Here is a 27489-nt window from a genome sequence, read left to right as displayed (position 1 = left end):
TGCAGATTTTGTTGTGAGGATACAGAATCAATAGAGCATTTATTTTGGTATTGTCCTCAGGTAGCCTGTTTCTGGTCTCAGGTTAAGGAATGGCTGAAAATGCATAGCATTGATCTAAAATTGACCCCAGAAATAGTACTGTTAGGAGTTCTGGAGAGACCAGGTCAGTCAATTATTAATATACTAATACTCTTAGTAAAAGTATTTATGTTCTACATGTAATCTGTAGATTATATTCAATTAGATAGATTTAAATTGTACGTTAAACATCACAGCATAGTTGAAAGATATGTGTTGCGTAGAAACCCAAAGTGGGTGGCCAGCAGAGATAGATGGGATGGGCTGAGAGAAGCTGAGGGTGACCAGCAGAGATAGATGGGATGGGCTGAGGGAGTTACCCCTTCCTTGTGTTTATTGTAATAAATAATTATATACATTTTTAAAAACTACGCGTACAGTACATACGCGTACAGTGCCTTGCAAAAGTATTCATCCCCCTTGGCGGTTGTCCTATTTTGTTGCATTACAACCTGGAATTTAAATGGATTTTTATTTGGATTTCATGTAATTGAACATACACAAAATAGTCTAAATTGGTGAAGTGAAATAGAAAAAATGACTTGTTTAAAAAATAAAATAATCATAATGGAAAAGTGGTGTGTGGATATGTATTCACCCCCTTTGCTATGAAGCCCCTAAATAAGATCTGGTGCAACCAATTACCTTCAGAAGTTACATAATTAGTTAGATTGCACACAGGTGGACTTTATTTAAGTGTCACTTGATCTGTCAGATGATGTCAGTATATATACACCTATTCTGAAAGGCTCCAGTGTCTGCAACACCACTAAGCAAGGGGCACCACCAAGTAAGCGGCACCATGAAGACCAAGGAGCTCTCCAAACAGGTCAGGGACAAAGTTGTGGAGAAGTACAGATCAGGGTTAGGTTATAAAAAAAGAGCAGAAACTTTGAACATCCCACGGAGCACCATTAAATCCATTATTAAAAAATGGAAAGAATATGGCACCACAACAAACCTGCCGAGAGGGCCGCCAACCAAAACTCACAGACCGGGCAAGGAGGGCATTAATCAGAGAGGCAACAAAGAGACCAAAGACAACCCTGAAGGAGCTGTCATCTCTACAGCGGAGATTGGAGCAACTATGCATAGGACCACTTTAAGTTGTACACTCCACAGAGCTTGGCTTTACGGAAGAGCGGACAGAAAAAAAGCCATTGCTTAAAGAAAACAATAAGCATGTTTGGTGTTCACCAAAAGGCATGTGGGAGACTCCCCAAACATATGGAAAATGTACTCTGTTCAGATGAGACTAAATTTGAGCTTTTTGGCCATCAAGGAAAACACTATCGGGCGCAAACCCAACACCTCCCATCACCCCGAGAACACCATCCCCACAGTGAAGCATGGTGGTAGCAGCATCTGTGGGGATGTTTTTCATTGGCAGGGACTGGGAAACTGGTAAGAATTTAAGGAATGATGGATAGCATTAAATACAGGGAAATTATTGAGGGAAATCTGTTTTGTCTTCCAGAGATTTGAGACTGGGACAAAGGTTCACCTTCCAGCAGGACAATGACCCCAAGCATACTACTAAATCAACACCCGAGTGGTTTAAGGGGAAACATTTAAATTATTTGGAATGGCCTAGTCAAAGCCCAGACCTCAATCCAATTGAGAATCTGTGGTATGACTTAAAGATAGCTCTACACCAGCAGAAAGAATCCAACTTGAAGGAGCTGGAGCAATTCTGCCTTGAAGCAAAAATCCCAGTAGCTAGATGTGCCAAGCTTATACAGACATACCCCAAAAGACTTGCAGCTGTAATTGCTGCAAAAGGTGGCTCTACAAAGTATTGACTTTGGGGGGGTGAATAGTTACGCATGCTCAAGTTTTTATTTATTTTTGGTCTTATTTAGTGTTTCTTTCACAATAAAACATATTTTGCATCTTCAAAGTGGTAGTAGGCATGTTGTGTGAATCAAGTGATACAAACCCCCCAAAATCTATTTTAATTTCAGGTTGTAAAGCAACAAAATCTGAAAAATGCCAAGGGGGTGAATACTTTCACAAGCCAGAAGACTGCAGAGAGAGCGAGAGGAAAGAGAGAGGGAGGCAAAGATAGGAATAGATACTTGAGCCAGGATCAGGGGACAGAGGATATATACTTGAGCCAGGATCAGGGGACAGAGGATATATACTTGAGCCAGGATCAGGGGACTAGGGATAGATACTTGAGCCAGGATCAGGGGACTGGGGATATATACTTGAGCCAGGATCCGGGGGCAGGGGATAGATACTTGAGCCAGGATCACTGGACTGGGGATAGATACTTGAGCCAGGATCAAGGGACTGGGGATAGATACTTGAGCCAGGATTAGGGGACTGGGGATAGATACTTGAGCCAGGATCAGGGGACAGGGGATAGATACTTGAGCCAGGATCAGGGGATAGATACTTGAGCCAGGATCAGGGGACTGGGGATAGATACTTGAGCCATGATCAGGGGACTGGGGTTAGATACTTGAGCCAGGATCAGGGGACAAGGGATAGATACTTAAGCCAGGGACAGGGGACTCAGGGTTGAGGACAGAGATACTGCAGCTCATGCCAATAGTATTCCATGTCAGTGACCCTGATAGCGTAGCGATGATTTGTGGCCAGCTAATACAGTGCTTCCAGCTTTTAAACAAATTGCCTCTTCTGACTCCAATGTGACTGTGAGAAATCAGCCCCATCACCTGGTAATCCACCTAGTTCTGATTTGATAGGGGGGCCAACAGTTGAGTGACATTAGTATGTGCCACTCTGATGACAATGACCCATAGGCTCCGCCCCACCTGGATTCTAGGACAATCCTTTGCTATACTGTATGCAGTCTGAATGTATGGGGTCTTGCGCTCTCTCTCTCTCTCTCTCTTTCTCTCTCACTCTTGCTTGCTCCCTTTTTCTCACAATTTATTTCTATTGCTCTTTCTCTCTTTTTCTGATCGTCTCTCCCTTTCTCTATTTCTCTCTTCTCTCTCTCTCTCTCTGCTGTATGTAAAATGTGCTACAGCTTGGAAAATGAATACATGTGACTCTGGATGACAACATAATGATATTTGTTTCCAAAATCAGGGCTGTTTACCTAAAGAAGTTAAATCTGCTTTGTGTTTTGTTTAATTGCCACGATACTAACAAGAATTGCGATGCTGGTATCGTCCCGGCACGACTAGCAATCTACTGTAGCTATTCTTGGCTTCCTTCGCTGCCTGTGATGGCAGTCTACATGTGTGTGGACACAGTAAAGCTCTCTGTGGGGAATGGGCTTACCTGTTACTCTGCATAATGCAGCTGATTCACAGGATGAAAAGAGACTGGTTGTTAAGTGGGAGTTGGGGGAGAGAGAGAGACATCATTATAACACTGTACATAGCCATAATATGACGTGTCTATTCCTCAGAATATAAATGTGTCTACTCCTTTGAAACTTGTGAGTGTAATGTTTACTGTTCATTTTTAATTGTTTATTTCACTTTTTGTAAACATATGTTTCCCATGCCAATAAAGCCCTTTGAGAGAGCGAGAGAGAGACATAGAGATTAAGTCTTTTTTTTTCTCTCTTTTCATCAACTCTTAAACAAAAAAAAATGTTGCACTCTCTTTCTCTCTCTTTGTCTCTCCCTCTCTTCCCCCTCTTTGACATGCCATTGATTGACATTGCAGCGTCGTGCTCTGTCCATGTAAATGCCCATGATCAGCCTGTTAGTTAGTTTTAATGGTGGGTGGCACCGAAACAGGTGAAGTAAGGACCTTGTGTTGTTAATGGTGGGATGCCTAACAGGGGAGGCGTCCAGCCAATGTGTCCTTGATGGACAAAACACCCAGTGAGCATTTGTAAATGGGAACTTAGATTTTATGGAGGGTGTGGTTGAATATATGCCGTGTGTGTGCATGCATGTGCTGCTATGTGGAATGGGAGCATTGTTGTTAGAATGGGCAGAGTTTGTGTACCAGAGTGTGTGATTAATGGTGAGGCTGCTGCCCAGAGGGACATTGAGTGTATGCTAATGGATAGGGAGGAAAGACCACTGGGGGTGTTTACTAATGAGTAGTGCTGAGAGAGAGAGAGAGAGAGAGGGAGAGAGAGAGAGAGAGATGCCACAAACTACCTGTTCTCTGTCACTGCTGTGTGATGATCTGATTGTTTGGTACTGGTGAGAGCTGTGTGATGATCTGATTGTTTGGTACTGGTGAGAGCTGTGTGATGATCTGATTGTTTGGTACTGGTGAGAGCTGTGTGATGATCTGATTGTTTGGTACTGGTGAGAGCTGTGTAATGATCTGATTGTTTGGTACTGGTGAGAGCTGTGTGATGATCTGATTGTTTGGTACTGGTGAGAGCTGTGTGCCACAGTAGGGGGTCATCCTCTACCTCTCTCAATTCAATTCAAAGGGCTTTACCTATCTCACACTGATGAGCATGTGCTTGTTAGGCGGGTTGCCAGGTATCTGTCAGGTATCCCTCCCTCCTTTCCTGTCTTTTTCACTTCCCTTTCCTGTTATCCTTGTGTTTATGATTGATGGCAGCAATAGAATAATAATAATAATAATATTGGCTCCTGAGTGCTCCTGAGTGCTCCTTCCTTCCTTCATGCATTATTCACACTGTCTCTATTAGCACAGAGGCTGCCTAATGAAAGTCAGGTTGACACTGAGCCTCACGCCGGAGCTAGAACAAAGGGCCCCATTGTGGAGCTCTGAGCTGAGGCTGTGTGTGGAGACGAAAGAGTTGTGTGCGTAATAAAGGTGTCTCCATTAGTCTGGCATGTATGTTTGTTTGTGTGTGTGTGTGTTACTCACCGCAGAGACCTGAGGAGACCTGTTTCTCTGCTCCATAGATCTAAGGCTTGTGCAATCAGCCCTGTCTCACACTATAATTGTGCCTCAGGCTCTTCTCTGGTTCTCCTTCTTTCCGTCTGGACTCTCTCCTTCTCCCTTCATCCTTCACTCAGCCTCAGGTTAGATCGGTTGAAGCCAGGCGCAGGCGCCTTCCCTCGCATACTCCACAGCGCAGCAAGCTCACTTCAGCAGCTTACTTACTCACTAGAGCCCGGCCGTGGTTTCCATGGCAACGACTGTCTCCACTCCCTGCCTGCTTCAAAGGTGTGACACTTCTCAATGTCGCGCTCTCTTTCTCTTCTCTCTCCCTCTCCCTCCTTCGCTTTCTCTTTCTCTTTTACTCTCTCTCTCTCTCTCTCTCAAACCTGAGAAAAAACTGGCACGGCCCTCCAGAAGCAGGGACATACAATAACAGGATTGAGGTCATAAAACTGATGTGATTGGCCACATGGGCTGTCAATCATGGTGAAAGTGAAAAGGGGTTGGGCTCTGTGCCCGGTGGTTTTGAGTGACAGGGCGGGACACAGATGTTGATAGGCCATAGTGAGCATGAGCTCTGAAGCATTGCTCTTCTGCAGATGTGGCTCCAGAGAGAGCCAGAGAGAAGAGTGCATCTCTCCCCACACATAGAACACGCAACATGGTCATGATCTGTGTGTCTGAGACCCTGCCACATGTTTCCCTGTCTCAGATACTGCATGTGTTCAGCCTAGGGCCACCTTGACATGAAGCTCCCAGTGAGCCATCTGGTTCCCACAACCCACTGGTTGATAATATTGAGCTGATGCTCTGGCATTGTGGAAAGAGAGTGGAATTGAGTCATGCTAAGTACTTCTCTTTCTCTAGTGATTTCAACCCTTGACATATTGAGTCTGGAGTGTTGCTTTTTCTAGACTTACTGTATCGTTATAATGATGAATTCTATATCTGAAATGTTACTTGTGGAGGAAATGTCTGTTCCATTCCTGTTCCATTCCTGTTCCATTGATTCCCACCTCCTCAGTGTTAACCTGTATGACTAAGACACAATGCAGTGCTGACTGGCTCCTCCTCAGTGATAACCTGTATGACGAAGACACAAGGCAGTGCTGACTGGCTCCTCCTCAGTGATAACCTGTATGACGAAGACACAAGGCAGTGCTGACTGGCTCCTCTTCAGTGATAACCTGTATGACTAAGACACAAGGCAGTGCTCACTGACTCCTCCTCAGTGATAACCTGTATGACTAAGACACAAGGCAGTGCTGACTGGCTCCTACTCAGTGATAACCTGTATGACTAAGACACAAGGCAGTGCTTACTGGCTCGTCCTCGGTGATAACCTGTATGACTAAGACACAAGGCAGTGCTGACTGGCTCCTCCTCAGTGATAACCTGTATGACTAAGACACAAGGCAGTGCTGACTGGCTCCTCCTCAGTGATAACCTGTATGACTAAGACACAAGGCAGTGCTGACTGGCTCCTCCTCAGTGATAACCTGTATGACTAAGACACAAGGCAGTGCTGACTGGCTCCTCCTCGGTGATAACCTGTATGACTAAGACACAAGGCAGTGCTGACTGACTCCTCCTCAGTGATAACCTGTATGACTAAGACACCAGGCAGTGCTGACTGGCTCCTCCTCAGTGATAACCTGTATGACTAAGACACAAGGCAGTGCTGACCCGCTCCTCCTCGGTGATAACCTGTATGACTAAGGCACAAGGCAGTGATAACCTGTATGACTAAGACACAAGGCAGTGCTGACTGGCTCCTCCTCAGTAATAACCTGTATGACTAAGACACAAGGCAGTGCTGACTGGCTCCTCCTCAGTGATAACCTGTATGACGAAGACACAAGGCAGTGCTGACTGGCTCCTCCTCAGTGATAACCTGTATGACTAAGACACAAGGCAGTGCTGACTGGCTCCTCCTCAGTGATAACCTGTATGACTAAGACACAAGGCAGTGCTCACTGACTCCTCCTCAGTGATAACCTGTATGACTAAGAGTGATAACCTGTATGACTAAGGCACAAGGCAGTGATAACCTGTATGACGAAGACACAAGGCAGTGCTGACTGACTCCTCCTCAGTGATAACCTGTATGACTAAGACACAAGGCAGTGCTGACTGGCTCCTCCTCGGTGATAACCTGTATGACTAAGACACAAGGCAGTGCTGACTGGCTCCTCCTCGGTGATAACCTGTATGACTAAGACACAAGGCAGTGCTGACTGACTCCTCCTCAGTGATAACCTGTATGACTAAGAGACAAGGCAGTGCTGACTGACTCCTCCTCAGTGATAACCTGTATCACTGAGACACAAGGCAGTGCTGACTGACTCCTCCTCGGTGATAACCTGTATGACTAAGACACAAGGCAGTGCTGACTGGCTCCTCCTCAGTGATAACCTGTATGACTAAGACACAAGGCAGTGCTGACTGGCTCCTCCTCAGTGATAACCTGTATGACTAAGACACAAGGCAGTGCTCACTGGCTCCTCCTCGGTGATAACCTGTATGACTAAGACACAAGGCAGTGCTGACTGGCTCCTCCTCGGTGATAACCTGTATGACTAAGGCACAAGGCAGTGATAACCTGTATGACTAAGACACAAGGCAGTGCTGACTGACTCCTCCTCGGTGATAACCTGTATGACTAAGACACAAGGCAGTGCTGACTGGCTCCTCTTCAGTGATAACCTGTATGACTAAGACACAAGGCAGTGCTGACTGGCTCCTCCTCAGTGATAACCTGTAGAATGAAGACACAAGGCAGTGATAACCTGTATGACTAAGACACAAGGCAGTGCTGACTGGTTCCTCCTCAGTGATAACCTGTATGACTAAGACACAAGGCAGTGCTGACTGGTTCCTCCTCAGTGATAACCTGTATGACTAAGACACAAGGCAGTGCTGACTGGTTCCTCCTCAATGATAACCTGTATGACTAAGACACAAGGCAGTGCTGACTGGTTCCTCCTCAGTGATAACCTGTATGACTAAGACACAAGGCAGTGCTGACTGGTTCCTCCTCAATGATAACCTGTAGGACTAAGACACAAGGCAGTGCTGACTGGCTCCTCCTCAGCCCTCCTACAGTGCTCACAGTCAGGTCCCCTCAGACAGTCGTGTTCTATTGGTGTTCACATCATGTACTGAGGCAGGCTGACACACACACACACACACACACACACACACACGAACACACACAAACACAAACAGAAACACCTGATTTCTGATGTCACGGAGCCCCTTTTCCAGTCACTGTCCTGTCCTGTGTGAGGACAGTGACAGGCATCATGTAACTCTCCTTTTAAGTAACAGTCCATTTATTTGTGGCAGTTGATGAGCTATAGTTCCAGACCCATCATCAAGACAAGATGTTCCCAGAAAGTGTATTTGAATCACATGCTCATCCAAAGGAATGAACCTTCTACCTGTGTTACTTAAAATACTGGCTTCTTCCTAAATGTTTGGCATCCATTTTGGCACAGCTGGCAAGGTGACAGAGCAGCAATATGAGAAACTGCTTCCGACAGCCGACCCACGAGCCGTATCTCCAAAAGGTACCACGGCCATTTTTAAAAGGAATGCTTATCTATCCAAAAGCTCTAAAGAGTGGTTTTCTCCCTCCTTTGCGCCCCTGACGTAAAGCAGATTGGAATCGAGGCTTTTCAGCGAATGAACTCGCGAATCGCCTCCTGGCACGACGTGGCGATGCATCACAAGAAAAGAGAAAATCAACAAACGCGTGTTTTGCCAACAGAGATAGAGGACGACTGTGGAGAACCCTACCGAATTACATTCCTGTGAAGTCACTCACTGTGTAGAAAGAATAAACAGTATGTTCCGCATTTCATATCTTGTTTTTGAGGGAATGTTTGATTTTTATCTGATATGACTTCAAGGGTTCTTTTGTGTGTTTGTGTGACGTCGTTTCAACCAGTTTTGCCTGCCGGGGTGTGTGTCCGTGAGTGTGCACACGCTTTCATTCTCCCATGTACGTGTGTGAGATTTCCCCTCCTCTCTCTTAGTTATGTGTGTGACTGCTGGGGTTATTTTGGGTTTGGCCTGTCTGTGATTCAGAGGTGAGTAGTTGATTGTGGACTGCAGTCACTCTGCTCAGATCTGACTCCTGAAGATGACCTAATGGGGCTGCAGCAGCTATAGCAGTCCACTGGTAGGACCAGGCCTGTGAGTGGAGCTCTTTATTCCTCTCCTCAGGGTCTCCCTACCTGTCCCACTGTGTCTCTCTGAGTCTTAGGATTCAGTTCAAGCACCGGTGTAAATCCCTGCAGTGTAAAAGGCCCATGAGAACCCCAGCCCAGCCGCTGGTCCCCACAGGTAGGATAGCCAGAGGATGTTAGTTGGGCTGTGTTCAGATATGGCTCCACAGCCATGGGTCTACAGCGTCAATATTCACAGTTCCAGGCAATTATGTCAGAATTGGGCGTTTCAGTGCAGACATATGGAGGATGGCGGGACGGACACACACTCCTCAGAGGAGCAGAGAGGAGAGGAGCCGATCACTCAGGAAGAAACACACATGACATCCATTATTTAACTCCACTGGACCCTGTGATGCACACACTGATATTTATAATCACACACACTATATGCACTATCACACACACACACACACACACACACACACACACACACACACACACACACACACACACACACACACACACACACACACACACACACACACACACACACACACACACACACACACACACACACACGTGCACACACTACTTTCATAGGCCCCCACTTGCCTATCACTTGAATTTTATCCCTCACCCTCCTTTGATTAAATGAATAGATGAAGTCTCACTTACATTGACATGGAGACAACTTCTACATGTAATAACACTAAAACACCAAACACTCTCACACACATACTCCCACACACATACCCTCACACACACATACTCCCACACACATACCCTCACACACACATACTCCCACACACATACCCCCACACACACATAATCCCACACACATACCCCCACACACACATACTCCCACACACATACCCCCACACACACATACTCCCACACACATACCCTTACACACACAAACTCCCACACACATACCCTCACACACACATACTCCCACACACATACCCCCACACACACATAATCCCACACACATACCCCCACACACACATACTCCCACACACATACCCTCACACACACAAACTCCCACACACATACCCCCACACACACATACTCCCACACACATACTCCCACACACATACCCACACACACACATACTCCCACACACATGCCCCCACACACATGCTCCCACACACACATACTCCCACACACACATACTCCCACACACACATACTCCCACACTCACCCCCACATTGACTCCCACACACACATACTCCCACACACACACCCCCACACTCACCCCCACATTGACTACCACACACATACCCCCACACTTACTCCCACACACTTACTCCCACACACTTACTCCCACACGCATACTCCCACACACATACTCCCACAATTACTCCCACACACATACTCCCACACATACTCCCCCACACATATACTCCCATACACATACTCCCACACATATACCCCCCACCCTCTCCCCACATTTACTCCCACACATATACTCCCACACATATACTCCCACACACATATACTCCCACACACACATACTCCCACACACATATACTCCCACACACACATACTCCCACACACACATACTCCCACACATATACTCCCCCACATTTACTCCCACACACATACTCCCACACACATACCCTCACACACACAAACTCCCACACACATACCCCCACACACACATAATCCCACACACATACCCCCACACACACATACTCCCACACACATACTCCCACACACATACCCCCACACACACATACCCTCCCACACACACCCCCACACACACATACCCTCCCACACACATACCCTCACACACATACTCCCACACACATACTCCCACACACACATACTCCCACACACATATACTCCCACAAACATACTGCCACACACACATACTCCCACACACATACCCCCACACACACATAATCCCACACACATACCCCCACACACACATACTCCCACACACATACCCCCACACTCACCCCCACATTGACTCCCACACACATACCCACACACTTACTCCCACACGCATACTCCCACACGCATACTCCCACACGCATACCCCCACACACATACTCCCACAATTACTCCCACACACATACTCCCACACATGCTCCCCCACACTCTCCCCCACATTTACTCCCACACACATACTCCCACACATATACTCCCACACACACACACATATTCCCACACACATATACTCCCACACACATGCTCCCACACACACATACTCCCACACACATATACTCCCACACACATACTCCCACACATATACTCCCACACAGACATACTCCCACACACACATACTCCCACACACACATACTCCCACACACACATACTCCCACACACATACCCCCACATTTATTCCCACACACACATACTCCCACACATATACTCCCACACACATATACTCCCACACATATACTCCCACACACATATACTCCCACACATATACTCCCACACACATACCACCACACTCACCCACACATTTACTCCCACACACATACTCCCACACATATACTCCCACACACAAACTCCCACACACATACTCCCACACATATACTCCCACACACATACTCCCACACACACATACTCCCACACATATACTCCCTCACACATATACTCCCACACATACTCCCACTCACATACCACCACACTCACCCCCACATTTACTCCCACACACATACTCCCACACATATACTTCCGCACACATACTCCCACACGCATACTCCCACACGCATACCCCCACACACATACTCCCACAATTACTCCCACACAATTACTCCCACACAATTACTCCCACACACACATACTCTCACACACTTACTCCCACACACTTACTCTCACACAGATACAGTGCCTTGCGAAAGTATTCGGCCCCCTTGAACTTTGCGACCTTTTGCCACATTTCAGGCTTCAAACATAAAGATATAAAACTGTATTTTTTTGTGAAGAATCAACAACAAGTGGGACACAATCCTGAAGTGGAATGACATTTATTGGATATTTTGAACTTTTTTAACAAATCAAAAACTGAAAAATTGGGCGTGCATAATTATTCAGCCCCTTCACTTTCAGTGCAGCAAACTCTCTCCAGAAGTTCAGTGAGGATCTCTGAATGATCCAATGTTGACCTAAATAACTAATGATGATAAATACAATCCACATGTGTGTAATCAAGTCTCCGTATAAATGCACCTGCACTGTGATAGTCTCAGAGGTCCGTTAAAAGCGCAGAGAGCATCATGAAGAACAAGGAACACACCAGGCAGGTCCGAGATACTGTTGTGAAGAAGTTTAAAGCCGGATTTGGATACAAAAAGATTTACCAAGCTTTAAACATCCCAAGGAGCACTGTGCAAGCGATAATATTGAAATGGAAGGAGTATCAGACCACTGCAAATCTACCAAGACCTGGCCGTCCCTCTAAACTTTCAGCTCATACAAGGAGAAGACTGATCGGAGATGCAGCCAAGAGGCCCATGATCACTCTGGATGAACTGCAGAGATCTACAGCTGAGGTGGGAGACTCTGTCCAAAGGACAACAATCAGTCGTATATTGCACAAATCTGGCCTTTATGGAAGAGTGGCAAGAAGAAAGCCATTTCTTAAAGATATCCATAAAAAGTGTTGTTTAAAGTTTGGCGTAAAAGCAACACAGCTCATCACCCTGAACACACCATCCCCACTGTCAAACATGGTGGTGGCAGCATCATGGTTTGGGCCTGCTTTTCTTCAGCAGGGACAGGGAAGATGGTTAAAATTGATGGGAAGATGGATGGGGCAAAATACAGGACCATTCTGGCAGAAAACCTGATGGAGTCTGCAAAAGACTTGAGACTGGGACGGAGATTTGTCTTCCAACAAGACAATGATCCAAAACATAAAGCAAAATCTACAATGGAATGGTTCAAAAATAAACATATCCAGGTGTTAGAATGGCCAAGTCAAAGTCCAGACCTGAATCCAATCGAGAATCTGTGGAAAGAACTGAAAACTGCTGTTCACAAATGCTCTCCATCCAACCTCACTGAGCTCGAGCTGTTTTGCAAGGAGGAATGGGAAAAAATGTCAGTCTCTCGATGTGCAAAACTGATAGAGACATACCCCAAGCGACTTACAGCTGTAATCGCAGCAAAAGGTGGCGCTACAAAGTATTAACTTAAGGGGGCTGAATAATTTTGCACGCCCAATTTTTCAGTTATTGATTTGTTAAAAAAGTTTGAAATATCCAATAAATGTCGTTCCACTTCATGATTGTGTCCCACTTGTTGTTGATTCTTCACAAAAAAATACATTTTTATATCTTTATGTTTGAAGCCTGAAATGTGGCAAAAGGTCGCAAAGTTCAAGGGGGCCGAATACTTTCGCAAGTTACTGTACTCCCACACACACATACTCTCACACAGATACTCCCACACACATACCCCCACACAATATTCTGCATCCCTCCTGAGTGTGTGATTTCTGTGATTTCTGTGTGTGTTGGGACTTGGGTTTTGTGTTTGTTTCTGTGTGTGATGCCGTGCCAGGTCTTCTGTTGTGTAATATCAGTGTCTCTCTGACCAGTCTCACATGACAGATTCACCCCCTCCTCCTTCTCCTCTCCTCTCCTCACCACCCTTTCTCTCTCTCCTGCAGTGTCTCACACTAAGTGGCTGTTCTGTTCTGCACCAGTAACACTTGCAGAACTCAAACTTTTCTTTACCTTGTTGTAAACAAATCATTCCTAGACATGGAGTAAGAATCTAAATTACTTCCTTGGTTAAAATGCAGCCTAATTCCTATGGTAACGTGTTGTGTTGAATAATGGAATTTATGGACCTCTATGAACTTCAGACTCCTCCCATGGTCAGTGTCTTCCCTCCAGTCCAGTACAGAGCTGTAGGACAGAGCCAAGGCCACAACACAGTACAGTACAGAGCTGTAGGACAGAGCCAAGGCCACAGCACAGTACAGTAAAGAGCTGTAGGACAGAGCCAAGGCCACAACACAGTACAGTAAAGAGCTGTAGGACAGAGCCAAGGCCACAACACAGTACAGTACAGAGCTGTAGGACAGAGCCAAGGCCACATTACAGTACAGTAAAGAGCTGTAGGACAGAGCCAAGGCCACAGCACAGTACAGTAAAGAGCTGTAGGACAGAGCCAAGGCCACAGTACAGTACAGTAAAGAGCTGTAGGACAGAGCCAAGGCCACAGTACAGTACAGTACAGTACAGAGCTTTAGGACAGAGCCAAGGCCACATTACAGTACAGTAAAGAGCTGTAGGACAGAGCCAAGGCCACAGTACAGTACAGTACAGTAAAGAGCTGTAGGACAGAGCCAAGGCCACAACACAGTACAGTACAGAGCTTTAGGACAGAGCCAAGGCCACATTACAGTACAGTAAAGAGCTGTAGGACAGAGCCAAGGCCACAGTACAGTACAGTACAGTAAAGAGCTGTAGGACAGAGCCAAGGCCACAGTACAGTACAGAGCTTTAGGACAGAGCCAAGGCCACATTACAGTACAGTACAGAGCTGTAGGACAGAGCCAAGGCCACAGCACAGTACAGTAAAGAGCTGTAGGACAGAGCCAAGGCCACATCACAGTACAGTACAGAGCTGTAGGACAGAGCCAAGGCCACAGCACAGTACAGTAAAGAGCTGTAGGACAGAGCCAAGGCCACAGCACAGTACAGTAAAGAGCTGTAGGACAGAGCCAAGGCCACAACACAGTACAGTACAGAGCTGTAGGACAGAGCCAAGGCCACAGTACAGTACAGTACAGAGCTGTAGGACAGAGCCAGAGCCAAGGCACAGTACAGTACAGAGAGCTGTAGGACAGAGCCAAGGCCACAGCACAGTACAGTACAGTACAGTACAGTACAGTACAGAGCCAAGGCCACAGCACAGTACAGTACAGAGCCAAGGCCACTGCACAGTACAGTAAAGAGCTGTAGGACAGAGCCAAGGCCACTGCACAGTACAGTAAAGAGCTGTAGGACAGAGCCAAGGCCACTGCACAGTACAGTAAAGAGCTGTAGGACAGAGCCAAGGCCACATTACAGTACAGTACAGAGCCAAGGCCACAGCACAGTACAGTAAAGAGCTGTAGGACAGAGCCAAGGCCACAGTACAGTACAGTACAGTAAAGAGCTGTAGGACAGAGCCAAGGCCACAGCACAGTACAGTAAAGAGCTGTAGGACAGAGCCAAGGCCACAGTACAGTACAGTACAGAGCTGTAGGACAGAGCCAAGGCCACAACACAGTACAGTACAGAGCTTTAGGACAGAGCCAAGGCCACATTACAGTACAGTAAAGAGCTGTAGGACAGAGCCAAGGCCACAGTACAGTACAGTACAGAGCTTTAGGACAGAGCCAAGGCCACATTACAGTACAGTACAGAGCTTTAGGACAGAGCCAAGGCCACAGCACAGTACAGTAAAGAGCTGTAGGACAGAGCCAAGGCCACAGCACAGTACAGTAAAGAGCTGTAGGACAGAGCCAAGGCCACAACACAGTACAGTACAGAGCTGTAGGACAGAGCCAAGGCCACAACACAGTACAGTAAAGAGCTGTAGGACAGAACCAAGGCCACAACACAGGACAGTACAGAGCTGTAGGACAGAGCCAAGGCCACAGTACAGTACAGTACAGAGCTGTAGGACAGAGCCAAGGCCACTGCACAGTACAGTAAAGAGCTGTAGGACAGAGCCAAGGCCACTGCACAGTACAGTAAAGAGCTGTAGGACAGAGCCAAGGCCACTGCACAGTACAGTACAGAGCCAAGGCCACATTACAGTACAGTAAAGAGCTGTAGGACAGAGCCAAGGCCACAGTACAGTACAGTAAAGAGCTGTAGGACAGAGCCAAGGCCACAACACAGTACAGTACAGAGCTTTAGGACAGAGCCAAGGCCACATTACAGTACAGTAAAGAGCTGTAGGACAGAGCCAAGGCCACAGTACAGTACAGTACAGAGCTTTAGGACAGAGCCAAGGCCACATTACAGTACAGTACAGAGCTTTAGGACAGAGCCAAGGCCACAGCACAGTACAGTAAAGAGCTGTAGGACAGAGCCAAGGCCACAGCACAGTACAGTAAAGAGCTGTAGGACAGAGCCAAGGCCACAACACAGTACAGTACAGAGCTGTAGGACAGAGCCAAGGCCACAACACAGTACAGTAAAGAGCTGTAGGACAGAGCCAAGGCCACAACACAGTACAGTACAGAGCTGTAGGACAGAGCCAAGGCCACAACACAGTACAGTAAAGAGCTGTAGGACAGAGCCAAGGCCACAGTACAGTACAGTACAGAGCTGTAGGACAGAGCCAAGGCCACAGCACAGTACAGTACAGAGAGCTGTAGGACAGAGCCAAGGCCACAGCACAGTACAGTACAGTACAGTACAGTACAGAGCCAAGGCCACAGCACAGTACAGTACAGAGCCAAGGCCACTGCACAGTACAGTAAAGAGCTGTAGGACAGAGCCAAGGCCACTGCACAGTACAGTAAAGAGCTGTAGGACAGAGCCAAGGCCACTGCACAGTACAGTAAAGAGCTGTAGGACAGAGCCAAGGCCACATTACAGTACAGTACAGAGCCAAGGCCACAGCACAGTACAGTACAGAGCCAAGGCCACTGCACAGTACAGTAAAGAGCTGTAGGACAGAGCCAAGGCCACAACACAGTACAGTAAAGAGCTGTAGGACAGAGCCAAAGCCACAGCACAGTACAGGTCAGTTCATCCAGAGAGATGGGAGAGTTCAGCTTGTGGGTCTTTGTCTTTATTCTATCTAGAAAGAGTATCGGTGTCAGGGGGAGCTCATGGGTAAAGTAGGTCAGGCTGGACAGCGTTAGCTTCTCCCTCTCCTTAATTATGATGGCCTGTTAAGTAATGGGTTTATGCAGACCACACCACCACTCCCTGGGGACTGCAGGGGACTGGGACGGGGCGGAGGAGAGGGACACTGTCACTGTGTCACCAATTTGGACTACATATGGAAAGGCTCCCTTGTTGCGCCAGGTGGACCTCCTTTTCATGCAGAAAGATCACAGGTGAGCCACAATGCATTTGATGCTTTGGCTAATGATCATTGGCTTAGAGGAGAAGTATGTCTTTGGATCACTCTGTGAGCACTCACTTGGTCAGTCCAAGGCTTGCTGCAACTGACTCCTATTGAAAAGCACCTTACTAAGAGATGCAGTTGGAAGACAGGGTACTGTAGCGACTGGATACAATCCTGGACCTGTAGTACTTCCCTGCTATCCAGTATTCCACCCAAGGCATAGCATCATCTTAGTTGGTCTCTGCTGCTTTATCCCTTCTGTCCATACTGGCCAGATGAGAACGAGTTCCCAGCTAGTCTGAGTCAGACAAACTGCTGATGAAGCTGTGGTGAGCTTTGTATAAGACCTGAGCTGTCCTGATTTCCCTGTAATATGGAAGAAATAATCTGGTGCCGTCATCAGGCATTCCATCTCCCCCACACACAGTGCCTCGGAGGGGGTTGGGGAAACGAGGGCTCTGTTTAGCCGCATGCTCACACAGTTATACTTCTGCTCGGATTTAGTTTACCGCCCGTCTCTAATGAAAGATTCAATCTTTCCCCCGTTCACGGAGACATGAGTTTGAACTGTGGGGCGACAGCTCTGCTGTTTCGAACTGTGTCTGACTCACTGAAGGCACAATTCCATTATGTCTTGGGCTGATAGCTTCCTGCTATCATTACCTGTAGGCTAGACCAAATAAATAGAATTAGTCAATGGGCTAGAGAGACCCTAAAGGAGCTACTTCTGTGTCGATGCAGGTTCAGCAACATGGTGAATGGTGTTATGAGGAAGGTTAATAACTTGAGTTGTAGTGATCATTTCTAAGTTGACTGAGAGTCAATGAGTATATTAAGTATGTACAGTATATACAGTATACTAAGTTGCCTATCTGCTCTCTGCTTTTCTCATTCCTTTTCTCTTGGGTTTGTTTCACTCTGTAGTGTAAGAAGAATAAATACAGGCTTTGTTCATTTTTTCAGGTAATCGTCCACTTTTATTATACACATGCCAGCACTGCAAATTCCTGCACACACAGGAGAAATGTTGTGGTGGGGGGATTTCTTTCTGCGCTCTGCAAAATCTGTAAACCACAGAAAGGTTTTATTTTCCTCTCTCTGTTCGGCTGCTCTGTATAATATTGGTTTAAGTTTTGTTCTGGAGAGAGAGAAGACAATTACTTCTCTGTTTTCTTTTCTTTCTCCTTCTATCCGGTTTGTTTTGTCTTTCACTGCTCTCGACGGCACAGGGCTCTTTGGTTCCTCAAGGTTGTATTGCTGTACCATACACAAGAGGGATTGCTTGTGTTCTCTGGGTGACATGACTAGGATACTGTACCTCTGAAGACACACACACACACACACACACACACACACACACACACACACACACACACACACACACACACACACACACACACACACACACTCAAAGACTACCTTTCTATAACATGATATTACTCCATCACCATCGGTGGTATTGTTACAGCACTTATGAGAGTAGCAAGGTGACAGTCGTTAGATCAGACAGTATGGGTAGATAGTGTTGTCATTAGATCAGACAGTATGGGTAGACAGTGTTGTCATTAGATCAGACAGTATGGGTAGACAGTGTTGTCATTAGATCATACAGTATGGGTAGACAGTGTTGTCATTAGATCATACAGTATGGGTAGATAGTGTTGTCATTAGATCATACAGTATGGGTAGATAGTGTTGTCATTAGATCATACAGTATGGGTAGACAGTGTTGTCATTAGATCATACAGTATGGGTAGACAGTGTTGTCATTAGATCATACAGTATGGGTAGACAGTGTTGTCATTAGATCATACAGTATGGGTAGACAGTGTTGTCATTAGATCATACAGTATGGGTAGACAGTGTTGTCATTAGATCATACAGTATGGGTAGACAGTGTTGTCATTAGATCATACAGTATGGGTAGACAGTGTTGTCATTAGATCATACAGTATGGGTAGATAGTGTTGTCATTAGATCAGACAGTATGGGTAGATAGTGTTGTCATTAGATCAGACAGTATGGGTAGATAGTGTTGTCATTAGATCAGACAGTATGGGTAGATAGTGTTGTCATTAGATCATACAGTATGGGTAGATAGTGTTGTCATTAGATCAGACAGTATGTGTAGATAGTGTTGTCATTAGATCAGACAGTATGGGTAGACAGTGTTGTCATTAGATCATACAGTATGGGTAGACAGTGTTGTCATTAGATCATACAGTATGGGTAGACAGTGTTGTCATTAGATCATACAGTATGGGTAGACAGTGTTGTCATTAGATCATACAGTATGGGTAGACAGTGTTGTCATTAGGTCATACAGTATGGGTAGACAGTGATGTCATTAGATCATACAGTATGGGTAGACAGTGTTGTCATTAGATCATACGGTATTGGTAGGCAGTGATGTCATTAGATCATACAGTGTGGGTAGACAGTGATGTCATTAGATCATACGCTATTGGTTGGCAGTGATGTCAATAGGTCATACAGTATGGGTAGACAGTGATGTCATTAGATCATACAGTATGGGTAGACAGTGTTGTCATTAGATAATACAGTATGGGTAGATAGTGTTGTCATTAGATCATACAGTATGGGTAGACAGTGTTGTCATTAGATCATACAGTATGGGTAGACAGTGTTGTCATTAGATCATACAGTATGGGTAGATAGTGTTGTCATTAGATCATACAGTATGGGTAGACAGTGTTGTCATTAGATCATACAGTATGGGTAGATAGTGTTGTCATTAGATCATACAGTATGGGTAGATAGTGTTGTCATTAGATCATACAGTATGGGTAGATAGTGTTGTCATTAGATCATACAGTATGGGTAGATAGTGTTGTCATTAGATCATACAGTATGGGTAGACAGTGTTGTCATTAGATCATACAGTATGGGTAGATAGTGTTGTCATTAGATCATACAGTATGGGTAGACAGTGTTGTCATTAGATCAGACAGTATGGGTAGACAGTGTTGTCATTAGATCATACAGTATGGGTAGATAGTGTTGTCATTAGATCATACAGTATGGGTAGACAGTGTTGTCATTAGATCATACAGTATGGGTAGATAGTGTTGTCATTAGATCATACAGTATGGGTAGATAGTGTTGTCATTAGATCATACAGTATGGGTAGATAGTGTTGTCATTAGATCATACAGTATGGGTAGACAGTGTTGTCATTAGATCATACAGTATGGGTAGATAGTGTTGTCATTAGATCATACAGTATGGGTAGACAGTGTTGTCATTAGATCATACAGTATGGGTAGATAGTGTTGTCATTAGATCATACAGTATGTGTAGATAGTGTTGTCATTAGATCATACAGTATGGGTAGATAGTGTTGTCATTAGATCATACAGTATGGGTAGACAGTGTTGTCATTAGATAATACAGTATGGGTAGATAGTGTTGTCATTAGATCATACAGTATGGGTAGACAGTGTTGTCATTAGATAATACAGTATGGGTAGATAGTGTTGTCATTAGATCAAACAGTATGGGTAGATAGTGTTGTCATTAGATCATACAGTATGGGTAGATAGTGTTGTCATTAGGTCATACAGTATGGGTAGACAGTGATGTCATTAGATCATACAGTATGGGTAGATAGTGTTGTCATTAGATCATACAGTATGGGTAGATAGTGTTGTCATTAGATCATACAGTATGGGTAGATAGTGTTGTCATTAGATCATACAGTATGGGTAGATAGTGTTGTCATTAGATCATACAGTATGGGTAGACAGTGATGTCATTAGATCATACAGTATGGGTAGATAGTGTTGTCATTAGATCATACAGTATGGGTAGACAGTGTTGTCATTAGATCATACAGTATGGGTAGATAGTGTTGTCATTAGATCATACAGTATGGGTAGACAGTGATGTCATTAGATCATACAGTATGGGTAGACAGTGTTGTCATTAGATCATACAGTATGGGTAGACAGTATTGTCATTAGATCATACAGTATGGGTAGACAGTGATGGCATTAGATCATACAGTATGGGTAGACAGTGTTGTTATTAGATCATGCAGTATGGGTAGACAGTAATGTCATTAGATCATACAGTATGGGTAGATAGTGTTGTCATTAGATCATACAGTATGGGTAGACAGTAATGTCATTAGATCATACAGTATGGATAGATAGTAATGTCATTAGATCATACAGTATGGGTAGACAGTGATGTCATTAGATCATACAGTATGGGTAGACAGTGTTGTCATTAGATCATACAGTATGGGTAGACAGTGTTGTCATTAGATCATACAGTATGGGTAGATAGTGTTGTCATTAGATCATACAGTATGGGTAGACAGTGTTGTCATTAGATCATACAGTATGGGTAGACAGTGATGTCATTAGATCATACAGTATGGGTAGATAGTGTTGTCATTAGATCATACAGTATGGGTAGACAGTGTTGTCATTAGATCATACAGTATGGGTAGACAGTGTTGTCATTAGATCATACAGTATGGATAGATAGTAATGTCATTAGATCATACAGTATGGGTAGACAGTGTTGTCATTAGATCATACAGTATGGGTAGACAGTGTTGTCATTAGATCATACAGTATGTGTAGATAGTGTTGTCATTAGATCATACAGTATGGGTTGATAGTGTTGTCATTAGATCATACAGTATGGGTAGACAGTGTTGTCATTAGATCATACAGTATGGGTAGATAGTGTTGTCATTAGATCATACAGTATGGGTAGATAGTGTTGTCATTAGATCATACAGTATGGGTAGATAGTGTTGTCATTAGATCATACAGTATGGGTAGATAGTGTTGTCATTAGATCATACAGTATGGGTAGACAGTGTTGTCATTAGATCATACAGTATGGGTAGACAGTGTTGTCATTAGATCATACAGTATGGGTAGACAGTGTTGTCATTAGATCAGACAGTATGGGTAGACAGTGTTGTCATTAGATCATACAGTATGGGTAGATAGTGTTGTCATTAGATCATACAGTATGGGTAGACAGTGTTGTCATTAGATCATACAGTATGGGTAGATAGTGTTGTCATTAGATCATACAGTATGGGTAGATAGTGTTGTCATTAGATCATACAGTATGGGTAGATAGTGTTGTCATTAGATCATACAGTATGGGTAGACAGTGTTGTCATTAGATCATACAGTATGGGTAGATAGTGTTGTCATTAGATCATACAGTATGGGTAGACAGTGTTGTCATTAGATCATACAGTATGGGTAGATAGTGTTGTCATTAGATCATACAGTATGGGTAGACAGTGTTGTCATTAGATCATACAGTATGGGTAGATAGTGTTGTCATTAGATCATACAGTATGGGTAGATAGTGTTGTCATTAGATCATACAGTATGGGTAGACAGTGTTGTCATTAGATCATACAGTATGGGTAGATAGTGTTGTCATTAGATCATACAGTATGGGTAGACAGTGTTGTCATTAGATCATACAGTATGGGTAGATAGTGTTGTCATTAGGTCATACAGTATGGGTAGACAGTGATGTCATTAGATCATACAGTATGGGTAGATAGTGTTGTCATTAGATCATACAGTATGGGTAGATAGTGTTGTCATTAGATCATACAGTATGGGTAGATAGTGTTGTCATTAGATCATACAGTATGGATAGATAGTGTTGTCATTAGATCATACAGTATGGGTAGACAGTAATGTCATTAGATCATACAGTATGGGTAGATAGTGATGTCATTAGATCATACAGTATGGATAGATAGTAATGTCATTAGATCATACAGTATGGATAGATAGTAATGTCATTAGATCATACAGTATGGATAGATAGTAATGTCTTTAGATCATACAGTATGGGTAGACAGTATTGTCATTAGATCATACAGTATGGGTAGACAGTGATGTCATTAGATCATACAGTATGGGTAGATAGTGTTGTCATTAGATCATACAGTATGGGTAGATAGTGTTGTCATTAGATCAAACAGTATGGGTAGATAGTGTTGTCATTAGATAATACAGTATGGGTAGACAGTAATGTCATTAGATCATACAGTATGGGTAGACAGTGTTGTCATTAGATAATACAGTATGGGTAGATAGTGTTGTCATTAGATCATACAGTATGTGTAGATAGTGTTGTCATTAGATCATACAGTATGTGTAGATAGTGTTGTCATTAGATCATACAGTATGGGTTGATAGTGTTGTCGTTAGATCATACAGTATGGGTAGACAGTAATGTCATTAGATCAGACAGTATGGGTAGACAGTGTTGTCATTAGATCATACAGTATGGGTAGATAGTGTTGTCATTAGATCATACAGTATGGGTAGACAGTGATGTCATTAGATCATACAGTATGGGTAGATAGTGTTGTCATTAGATCATACAGTATGGGTAGACAGTGTTGTCATTAGATCATACAGTATGGGTAGATAGTGTTGTCATTAGATCATACAGTATGGGTAGACAGTGTTGTCATTAGATCATACAGTATGTGTAGATAGTGTTGTCATTAGATCATACAGTATGGGTTGATAGTGTTGTCATTAGATCATACAGTATGGGTAGACAGTGTTGTCATTAGATCATACAGTATGGGTAGATAGTGTTGTCATTAGATCATACAGTATGGGTAGATAGTGTTGTCATTAGATCATACAGTATGGGTAGATAGTGTTGTCATTAGATCATACGGTATGGATAGATAGTGTTGTCATTAGATCATACAGTATGGGTAGATAGTGTTGTCATTAGATCATACAGTATGGATAGATAGTGTTGTCATTAGATCATACAGTATGGGTAGATAGTGTTGTCATTAGATCATACAGTATGGGTAGATAGTGTTGTCATTAGATCATACAGTATGGGTAGACAGTGTTGTTATTAGATCATGCAGTGTGCGTGCGTGCGTGCGTGCGTGCGTGCGTGCGTGCGTGCGTGCGTGCGTGCGTCCGTCCGTCCGTCCGTCCGGAATACAACTATCCACACCAGCTGGCTTGTGTGATTTCTGTGAGAGTGTGTAAGCTACAGTACGTTTGAGTGGATTATTGTCCCATTGCCTATTTTCGTCACATGACCTCCACTGGGGCCCACGCAGTGTGAAGTTAACCAGATACACAAGTGTAATCTAGTGGGCCGTAATGCAGACAAGATCCACTTCTTCTAGATCCAGTCAGTAGAAGAGACACACACACTCTCTTCTTCTAAGATCATCCAGTATGATATACGAGATACACACACACACACACACACACACACACACACACACACACACACACACACAGGGAGAGAATATCAGTGTTGTGGGAAAAATGGCAATGTTTGTCTTCAAGTGGTGTATTGGATTTTGAGTGATGGCATCTGTATGGTGTTGATGAGAGCCAATTATGGGCCAATTATGCTGATTAATGGAATTATAGCTGGTGGCTGGGTTGATTGATACTTGTGAATGTAAATGTCTGCCATTCTGTTCTGACTGGTAGCAGGCAGATATGGTGTGTTATTTTACCATTCTTGTTTTCCTGCCAGAGTTATGAAGCCAACCAGATGGGAAATTCACTTGAAAGTCATTCATAGGCGGTATTCTATTGAAGAAGGGTTGCAAAAGCTTACAAACAGTGGTATCAAACGATTTGATTATTTATTGAAAAGAAATGTTTATGAATAAAAAATAATATCAGGACCCTGTCTTTCAAAGATAATTTGTAAAACTCCAAATACCTTCACATATCTTCACTGTAAAGGGGTTTAACACTGTTTCCCATGCTTGTGCAATGAACCATAAACAATTCATGAACATGCACCTGTGGAACGGTCGTTAAGACACTAACAGCTTACAGACGATAGGCAGTTACAGTCACAGTTATGAAAACTTAGGACACTAAAGAGGCCTTTCTACTGACTCTGAGAAACACCAAAAGAAAGATGCCCAGGGTCCCTGCTCATCTGTGTGAAAGTGCCTTAGGCATGCTGCAAGGAGGCATGAGGACTGCAGATGTGGCCAGGGCAATAAATTGCAATGTCCGTATTGTGAGACGCCCAAGACAGCGCTACAGGGAGAAAGGACGGACAGCTGATCGTCCTCGCAGTGGCAGACCACGTGTAACAACACTTGCATAGGATCTGTACATCCGAACATCACACCTGTGGGACAGGTACAGAATGGCAACAACAACTGCTTGAGTTACACCTTGTAGGCCTGTTGTAAAGGCAGGTCCTCACCAGACATCACCGGCTACAACGTCACCTATGGGCACAAACCCACCGTCGCTGGACCAGACAGGACTTGCAAAAAGTGCTCTTTGACGAGTCGTGGTTTTGTTTCACCAGGGGTGATGGTCGGATTTGCGTTTATCGTCGAAGGAATGAGCATTACACCGAGGTCTGTACTCTGGAGCGGGATCGATTTGGAGGTGGAGGGTCTGTCATGGTCTGGGGTGGTGTGTCAATGCATCATCGGACTGAGCTCTTTCTCATTGCAGGCAATCTCAACGCTGTGTGTTAGAGAGAAGACATCCTCTTCCCTCATGTGGTACCCTTCCTGCAGGCTCATCCTGACATGACCCTCCAGTATGACAATGTCACCATCTATACTGCTCGTTCTGTGCGTGATTTCCTGCAAGACAGGAATGTCAGTGTTCTGCCATGGCCAGCGAAAAGCCCGGATCTCAATCCCATTGAGTACGTCTGGGACCTGTTGGATCGGAGGGTGAGAACTCGGGCCATTCCCCCAGAAATGTCCAGGAATTTGCAGGTGCCTTGGTGGAAGAGAGGGGTAACATCACACAGCAAGAACTGGCAAATCTGGTGCAGTCCATGAGCACTGCAGTACTTAATGCAGCTGGTGGCCACACCAGATACGGACTGTTACTTTTGATTTGTTCTGGGACACATTATTCAATTTCTGTCACATATCTGTGGAACTTGTTCCGTTTATGTCTCAGTTGTTGAATCTCGTTATGTTCATACAAATATTTACACATGTTAAGTTTGCTGAAAATAAACGCAGTTGACAGTGAGAGGACGTTTCTTTTTTTGCTGAGTTTATAAATTGAATTGAAATTTTAACTTTCAATTACTACCGCAAAGGTGACCACCGGGGCACCCACCGTCAAATGTCAACTTAAATGTTCGTGTATATTCTATCATCTATATTTCTATGATTTCATTAGGTTTCCTATGGATTGTCAGTATCATATAGAACAGCAGATATTCCAAAACAAGTCAACACTCTCTGATGTGTGGACCTCCAATCATCTTTGTTGTGCCATTTGAAAGTTGAAGTGTTTGTACATTTATCAGCCAAAACATGACACCCACCGTGTTGTATTCAAGAGCATGTTGTGTCTCAACCGATGACGGGCACAACACTAAAACCTCCGAAGTCAAATAGGGTCTAAGCTACAACATATGAATATGTATGAGGTTACTCGTGTTTAGGCAATTTACTTGTATTAAGGTTGAACGTTTTGCATTTTTATTTTTAAAAAGTTGTAAATTATATCAATCTCAACCGTTTATCGTCTCCAGTGATGAAGACGTGGATTTCTCATGGCGTGGTGGGGTATGCAAAATGGTTAACTTATGTCTTGCACGTTTTGGCCTTTTAGATTTTCTAAGCACTCCTACGGTTTCATTCAAATCAAAAGAGCTGCTTTCAAGAAGTGATGGAATTCAAATGGATTGACCCTGTACTGTGTCTGTGCACAGTACGAGTACAGCATTAAAAACATGAAACCATGTTTGACTTTATGTCACTGTTCTGTTCGGTGCAGAAGGGAAATTGGCTTAAGGTCACATCTTATATTGATGTCCTGTGGGTCTTTACTCCTCTGCCTCTGTCTAGGTTGGTCAGTTGAGCTCAGTTCAGTAACTCATACCTTATATAAACTCCTTTGTGAGTCACTTCTCACCTCAAAAACATGAGAGTTGCACCATTTCCCAAAGCTTCAACTCTACATCCCTACTACAGTAGAGCTGGGAATTACCAGGGACCTCACGATATGATATTCTCATGATACTTAGGTGCCGATACGATGTATAACGATTCTCATGATTCTAAAATGTATTGCGATTCGATGCTGTGATTTTATTGCGATTCGATGTCCCCGAACATATTGCTCACCATATGTCTGCTGCAGAGGCACAAGAGAGAGCCATGAGAAAGCTCGTTTTGATCAGTCATGGAAATAGAAGTGCTGAAAATGAATTGGCTCCCGAGTTTAACAAGAAGATGGAGAACAAGCTATGAAGGAAAAATACTGGAGTTTTGGTGCGGAGACAGCCAACTAGCAATATGATATATCGTCAAAAATAATATCCCAACCTGTAACTATGTAGATTTCCCTCATAACTACTCCCTACGTCTGGCAAT

The 27489-nt window shown here is 44.3% G+C and overlaps 1 protein-coding gene and 1 long non-coding RNA gene across 46 annotated transcripts in view; one reads left to right on the top strand and one right to left on the bottom strand.

Moving 5' to 3' along the window:
• The window catches only part of LOC118370752 (membrane-associated guanylate kinase, WW and PDZ domain-containing protein 2-like), a 168557-nt gene that overhangs the window by 118546 nt on the left and 22522 nt on the right, over positions 1 to 27489 (top strand). The gene's annotated exons all lie outside the window — the stretch shown is intronic.
• Positions 6759 to 7853, bottom strand: LOC127906840 (uncharacterized). Of its 2 annotated transcripts, none has more exons than XR_008062973.1 (4): positions 7487 to 7853; positions 7404 to 7455; positions 6988 to 7351; positions 6759 to 6830 (listed from the first exon to the last, which is right to left on the bottom strand). It is a non-coding gene; the product is annotated as an uncharacterized LOC127906840 (long non-coding RNA). The 2 variants fall into 2 exon arrangements; XR_008062974.1 differs by having other exon boundaries at positions 7040 to 7351.

This window comes from Oncorhynchus keta, chromosome 13 (assembly GCF_023373465.1).
Source record: "Oncorhynchus keta strain PuntledgeMale-10-30-2019 chromosome 13, Oket_V2, whole genome shotgun sequence".
In the NCBI taxonomy this organism is placed as follows: domain Eukaryota; kingdom Metazoa; phylum Chordata; class Actinopteri; order Salmoniformes; family Salmonidae; genus Oncorhynchus; species Oncorhynchus keta.
The sequence above is the reverse complement of the archived record's forward strand: the minus strand, read 5'-3'. Positions and strand labels throughout refer to the sequence as shown.